The sequence below is a fragment of the Tenrec ecaudatus genome, chromosome 1 (genome assembly GCF_050624435.1).
Source record: "Tenrec ecaudatus isolate mTenEca1 chromosome 1, mTenEca1.hap1, whole genome shotgun sequence".
Taxonomy (NCBI): Eukaryota; Metazoa; Chordata; class Mammalia; order Afrosoricida; family Tenrecidae; genus Tenrec; species Tenrec ecaudatus.
The window spans coordinates 164,813,263-164,820,580 of record NC_134530.1 but is presented as its reverse complement, the minus strand read 5'-3'; the positions used below and the strand labels follow the sequence as shown (position 1 = coordinate 164,820,580).

The following is a 7,318-nucleotide window of genomic DNA, read 5'->3' as shown; positions in this document are numbered from 1 at the left end:
GGTGGGCGCCCAGGGCTGGGGTGGAGGGAGGTGGCAGGGGTCCTGGGCGTACCCACACTGCCCCTGGAGGAGAGCCCAGAGTGATGGGGAGCCGTGCAGCTGGTCCTGGACAGCCTGCCAGCGCGAGGGGGGTGCTGTCACAGTCAGTCCTGTTGCCGCGAGAGTGTACAGACGAGGGACCGCTGAGTGCTGCTGCTCTTGAGCCCCCGGAGCAGGAGACTGGTTTCCAGAAGGGATAGTCCATTTTCCAGGGCAGAGGCTGCTCCTCGAGGCGGCTGGAACTGCAGCCTGCAGACGGGCTTGTGGGGTCTGTGGGATGTCCCCGCTCTGAAGGCACAGCCAGGGAATCTGCCCCTAACATTGGCAGGCCTGAGCAAGAGGACACAGGGGAGGCGCACACACCACATGCCTGAATATCCAAAAGTTGTAAATAAAAGGAAAAAGCAAAACAGAACCCCAAACCCAGAACCGGGTTGCCTCCCGATTGATCACGACTCATGGCGACCCAGGGCGGGTCCGAGTAGAAAGAACTGTGCTCTGTAGCCTTTTCAGTGACTGATGTGTTGGGAAGTAGATTTCCAGGCCTGTCTTCCAGGCTACTTCTGGGCGGATTCGAATAACCAGCCTCTTGCGGGGCAGCTGTGTGGGCTAACAGAACGTGTTATCAGGGTTTTAACCCTTTGTACCCCCTGGGGACAAATCAAACGGACAGATTGTTAAACATAATGTGTCCTGACTCCCCATTTCACGGCTCCACCGGTACAAGAACACGATGGAGAAAGGTGCGGTGCAAAGCCGGCAGAGCATCAGGATGTAATTAAGCGGCCACGGGCACGCTCAGGTAGTCTGTGAATTGGCAGCATTGGCCGAGTGAGTAATACGAACAGACATCATTCAGGAATTACCACATGTATTTTTTATAAATAGTTTTCTTGCTCTTACGTATTATTTTATTTATTGGTTGTATCGCTAATCACCTTGATTGGGTCACGGTTTTTGGCCTACTTTGGCTAGTTGCCATAAAGACCTAAAAACTGAAGCTATCAAAGCTATATTTTTTTTTTTACAATTACAGAATTTGAACAGTTTCTCCTGAGAAAGCAGGCTGCGGTACAAATGCAAAACACAGAAAAGTGGAAATGGATTTCTATGCGCCCTCAGAAAAATTACTTTTCTTCTGTCGTCATCAAATTATCTATTGAAATAGAAAGGCAGACGCCGAAGTAAAATGAACGGATATAAAAATTTAAAGAACATTAATGAATACAGCCTGCAATTTAAAACTTTATTTCATGAAAATTTCATGAACACCCCACATGCTTTAATGATGATAATTCTATTTCCAGTCCCGTAGTCCACGCCCATCTGATGACCAACCTGTAGAATCAGTGTCAAGCCTAAGCCCTGTCATAAATGTACCTATTTACCAGCTGAAGAGGAGGAGTAGGGATTATGTAACATTGAAAATATGCCTCAGCCGCCATGTGCGACAGTGGAGAGGACTTTGCTAGCCGTGAACATGTCCGGGGTGGCGACTGAGACAGGAAGAGCAGCCAATGATACGTTGTTGCTCTCTGGAAGGAAGAGTGGACAAAGTCATTTGCCCTTTGTTTTTCCTAAGCACTTCTCCCCTGACATTCTCCCTGCTGTCTAGAGCAGAGCGCACCCCAACACCGGCACTGCCCCCACCCACACACCTATGTGTTGCCTTTGTTTGGAAGTCATGGGCGAGAGACCTGGAGGGTTGCTGGTCTCCAAAGAGGATGTTTAGGATTGGGCACTGCTCTGTGCCAGCACGCGGCTCTGGCTCCAGAGACGCTGAGGTGCTGTGTGCATGTGCGTGTGCGTGTGTGTGTGTGTGTGGTTTTATTACCATTTCATTGAGATGACTGTGGATGGAATTGTGTCCTCCCAAATGGCGTGCTGATGTCCTAATCCCTGGTGTCTGTGAGCATGGTCCTGTTTGGAAACTGGATCTTGGAAGCTGTTACAAGTTCATGTAACACGGGGTCCTCCCGGAGCGGGGTGGGTTCTGGGCCATGAAGACCGGAGGCCCCCCATCCAGAGGACAGCCAGGGGAAGAGCTAGGCAGTGTTCGGAACGGTGCATCTACAAGCCAAGGACACCGCGGATCGGGGATTGTCACCAGCATGTGGAAGGCAGGTCTGGGAGGAACTTTCCCTCAGAGTTCTCAGCAGGAACGAACAGAGCAGACATTCCTGGTTTTGCAATGCTACATTCCAGAACTGTGATACAAGCATTTTCTGTTCCAGTTTGTGGCACCTTGGCACGACCATCCTAGGAGAGTCATTCATCTAGCGTGACGAGATCAACGGTTTCCACCACGTTCGTAGAGTGGGGTGACCATCGCCGCTGACCCCAGAACATTCTCATCTTCCCATTAGCAGCCTCTCCTCAGTGTCCGGTCTCCACGGATCTCTCTGCCTCTGTCTTCTAGACATTCCATATGAATGGAATCATCTTATTCCATGTAACCGCAGGCGGCTCCGTCCACATTCCTAGCACAGCGCCCTCCAGGTGCATCCATGTGATAGCATTACAACGCCACCCCTTTTAGTGATCAAATCCTATTCCGTGGTGTGGATGAGCCATCGTCTGTACACGCCGTCGTCCATTGGTGGGCATTTGGGTTGTCCTTTACTTTTTAGCTATTCTGAATATTATGAGCATCTGTGATCACTTTTTGTGTGGACACGGATTTTCAGTTCTGTTGAGTGAAGATCTAGGAGTGGAACTGCTGAGTCACAGTGTTCCTTAACAAAGCTTGTGTGTGTGTGTGTGTGTGTGTGTGTGTGTGTGTGTGTGTGTGTGTGAGGGCAGGTGGGCCTCTTTTACCTGAGTCAGGGAAGCCCTGAATGGTGCCAACAGTTCACATGGGCAAGCTTGGGGGGGTCTCAGTCTATCCAGAGGTGCCTCAGATGAAAGGCTGGTGATGCCCTTCTGAAAAATCAGTCATTCGGAAGCCCGAATGAGCACGGCTCTCCTGTGATACATGCGCGGTGACCAGGACCCAGGGCCACGCAAGGGAAACTGATTCTGAGGGTGGCCCTGGCAGCCTGGGCTCTGCTCTGCAGTGGGAATGAAGGAGAGGACTTTTGCCACTCAGGTGCTGGGGCCTGGCTGTCACCTGTGGGAGGTGGGCAATCATAAGTTGGGTGTTTAGTTGAAATGTAACCCAAGTGTGTGGTTCTGGTTGGGCGAGGCACTTACGTATTTGATTCAGGGCCATTGCCCAATCATCCAGGCACATATACGTATTCCATATAAGCTCATCCATATACGATCACATGCATTTAGCCAGCCTTAGGTCTATCTGTACAAAGAGCACAGGAGGAACACCAGCCCAGGGGTCACCCCGGTCCCTCTCCTCCTCAGACGGAGAACTCTACTTTGTGGGAGCCTGGGCGCCTTTGGGAGCTTGAGCTGGAGTCGAGGCCTTGGCTGGAGCTTCGCTCTTGCTTTGTGCCTCGGTCTTGGGCCAGCAGAGGTTCAGGCCCTTGGCAATATGTGCCCGAGCCTGCTTGCCAAGCTTGGGATGGCCAATGTAGCCCAGTTGACTGAGCTTGTGGTTGACGCCCATTGGGATCTTAGCCTAGAGCTCCTTGAGCGTCATCAGAGGCTTGCCGGCATGAGCATCCTTGGCCTTGATCCTGTTGGCCTGCATTTTCTTCAGGCCCTTCTTGTACTTCCTGGCAAAGCGTGTATTCCTCGGGAACTTGGGGTTCGCCCCCTTAGGAGATTCATATCGTGAGATCAGGGTTGCTTGATGCCACTTTGGTGCCATTTTTGGGATTGGTTGTGCGTGGTGTGGTTCTTGGACTTGGCCACGTCTGCACTGATGCCTGCAGCTCCCGGAGTGCCAGAAACCCAGAAGAGCCAGTCTTACATTTTGTGACATTTTGGATACTTCCTCTCTGTCTCATTTCCTGTGAGTCCTGTCACATCTGTCCCCTCCTCTCTGCTCCCGCTGCTGTCCTACGCCAGCCTTCCCTCGCTTTCTATCTCTGTTTCCTCTGGATGTTTCCTGATCACGGAAGTGATGCACAAATGTAGAAAACCCAAGCACTGCCTAATTACAAACTGCATTTCTTGATTTCTCAGAAATAACCATCATCCACAATTTGGTGCATTTGCTTCCAAAATTCTTTCACATAGACTAACGCGCTATCATTTCCTTTTCAAGACAACAATAGGATAGCACTCTGTCCATCCTGCCACTTGTTTCTTTTCTCGTGATGAAAACGCATTGGACCTCTTTCCATGACAATACACAGAGATCTGCCTCACTGTCTTGCAGAGTTACATGTGGCCTGTTGTGTGGCTGCACCGTTTGTTATGTAACCAGGCTGCTATTTACAGACCCTGGGGCTGCTTCCAAGTTTCTGCCACTACAAACAATACTGCAATGAATGGTCTTGCACACATATCTCTTCATGCACTGTGGGAGTTTTCCTGTAGAATAAACTCCCAGACGTCGAAACGCTGGATCAGAGGGGGTAAACATTGACTATTTTTAGTAGATACTACCAGATTTCCTTCCAAAAGCATTAGATCGTTTCTCTACTACAACCAGAAGCACATGAGGATGCTGGCTTCCTCATTCCTGCCAACATGTGTGCTCATGACTTCTGTCATCTGAACTGATCCCGGCACTGTGTCGTCTTGGCTCCCTAGTGCATCACCTCCTCGAAAGAGTCCTTTACGGATTAAAGAGTAACCGAGCCACTAAACAAAGGCAAAGAAGATGCAAATCTCAAGAGCAAGAAGTACAAAGAGTGACATCACAAGAGAACCAGCTGAAGTGAAAAAAGACAACAACGTAAGGCTGTGCGCCAATCAATCTGGAAGTCTAGATGAAATGGACACATTTCCTGAAACACTCCACCTGCCTAATGTACCGCAGACTCATATAGAAAACCTCACCAGGCCCAGAACAAAGACCAGTCACCTGCAGCGAGGGATGCTACCGAGCACAATGCTGCTCAAACGGTTACAGAATACAGAGGAGGATGGAAAACTCCCGAACTCATTTTATGAAGCAAGCACAAGTCTGATACTAAACCCAGGAAAAGAAAACATACCCCAAACCCAAACCTCACAAAAAGCCCCAAACAAGAACAAGCGCGCACACACACACACACACACACACACACACACACACACACACTGTGATCCTGTGGGATTCATACCAGGTATGCAAGGATGGTTCAACATTAGAAAGACAATCCATCTAATCTACCATCTAAATACAACAAAGGGTAAGGACTACATGATCATATTAATTGATGGGGGGGGGAGGGGAAAGTCATTTGATGATATCCAAATAATATCCCACATCTATTTCTGATAGAAGCACTCAGCAAAACAAGAACAGAAAGGAACTTTCTCAACACAGTCAGGGTCATCTAAGCAAAGCCAACGGCCGACATCTCGCTCCTTGAGAAGAAAGGGAAAACATCTCCTCTGCAAAGATGCCTTTCAGCACCACTTCTCTACCGGAAGTCCTGGCCAGAGCCAGACAACAAAGATACATAAAAGCCTCCCAAACTGGCAAAGAAGAAGCAAAACTCGCTTTGCAGGCGATATGATTCTGTACCTAGAAAACCCCAAAGAGTAAAAACAATGGTTGGAAATTTGGCAATGTGGTGGGTACAAGATCAACACACAAGTCATTTGGATCCCAGGATGTGGAGGAGGAGCTCTGGAAGGAAATCAAGAAAACAATGCCATTTACAATCGCCACACCAAAGCGGCAACACTCAGGAGTAAGCTTAACTAGAGAAACAAAGGGCTCTCTTCGGTGGTGGCGGTGTGGGCGATTTGGTGCCGGTAGGCTCTTGCTGGCCCTCAGAATTCTGGAACAATCGCTCTGCCTTTTTCCATCTTTGCCGCGTTCCTCGCCCGGTCTGAGTGTGACAGGGGCGTGAGTGCTTTTCTCCCGAAGGAAGATTATTTCAAGTGGAATATACCATTGAGGCCATCCAGCCACGGGGACCCAGACAGCTGAGGGTGTGTGCCTAGCTGTGGAGAAGAGGGTGACCTCCCCACTCTCGGAGCCCAGCAGCATTGAGAAAATTGTAGAGATGGATGTGCACGTCGGTAGTGCCTGAGTGGCTAACTGCTGATGCCAAGACTTTAATCGATCAAGCCGGAGTGGAGACACGGAACCACTGGTCCACCTCCTATGAGACAATGACAGTGGAGCGTGTGACCCAGGCTGTGTCCGATCTGGCTTTACAGTTTGGAGAAGAAGATGCAGATCGAGGTGCCATGTCTCGACCCTTTGGAGTAGCACCATTACTTGGAGACGTTGATGAGAAAGGACCACAGCTGTTTCATATGGACCCATCTGGAACCTTTGTACAGTGTGATGCTCGACCGATTGACTCTGCTTCAGAGGACGCCCAGACTTCCTTGCAAGAAGTTTGCCACAAGTTGATGACACTGAAAGAAGCCATCAAGACTTCATCCATCGTTCTCAAACTAGCAATGGAAGAGAAGCTAAACGCAACTCACACAGAGCCAGCTACGGTGCAGCCTGGGCAGAATTTGCACCTGTTCACCGAGGAGGGACTTGACGAGGCTATCAAAGGCGTTTAAGGAAGTGCAATCCTCAGGTCTTCTCTGGGACAGTTTCAGTTCTCCTAGTTGCCCTCAGATTTGATTTCCAACTCCTGTTTGGAAACTCTCCAGTGTCTGTGCATTGTTTTACAATGTCTGTACATAAAGGCAGTTCTGAAATAAAAAGAATTTTAAAATTAAAAAAAAGAAACAAAAGACTTCTACAAAGGAAACTACAAACCACAAGAAACCAAAAGAGACTGACATAAGTGGAAGAACAGACTGTGTTCATGGATAAGAAGACTTCACATTGTGAAAATGTCAATACCATCCAAGGCAATTTATAAATACAGCACAATTTTGACGCATATCCCAAAGGTATTCTATAAATAAATGGAAAAACTAATTACTAACTGTGTACAGGAAGGAAAGAGACTCACTCAGGGTAAGCAAAGCACTCCCTAAGAAGATGAACAAAGCAGGGCACCTCTCATTTCCTGACACCAAAATCTGCTACACCTTGACCTCCAAATCTGCTACACAGCCTCGGCAGTCAGAACAGTCTGGGACTAGCACAAAGATGGAACCGAAGCCATCCAATGGAACCGAAGAGAACCCAGATATAAATCCATCCACCTACAAACACTAGATCTTTAACAAAGGGGTGAAATGCATTACAGGGTGATGACATAGCTTCTTCAACAAATGGTGAAGGTCAAATTAGATTCCTATATGC

General features: G+C 48.7%; 1 pseudogene; it reads left to right on the top strand.

Moving 5' to 3' along the window:
• Positions 1–5,744: 5,744 nt before the first annotated feature.
• Positions 5,745–6,621, top strand: LOC142437842 (proteasome subunit alpha type-5 pseudogene; annotated as a pseudogene).
• Positions 6,622–7,318: the final 697 nt, after the last annotated feature.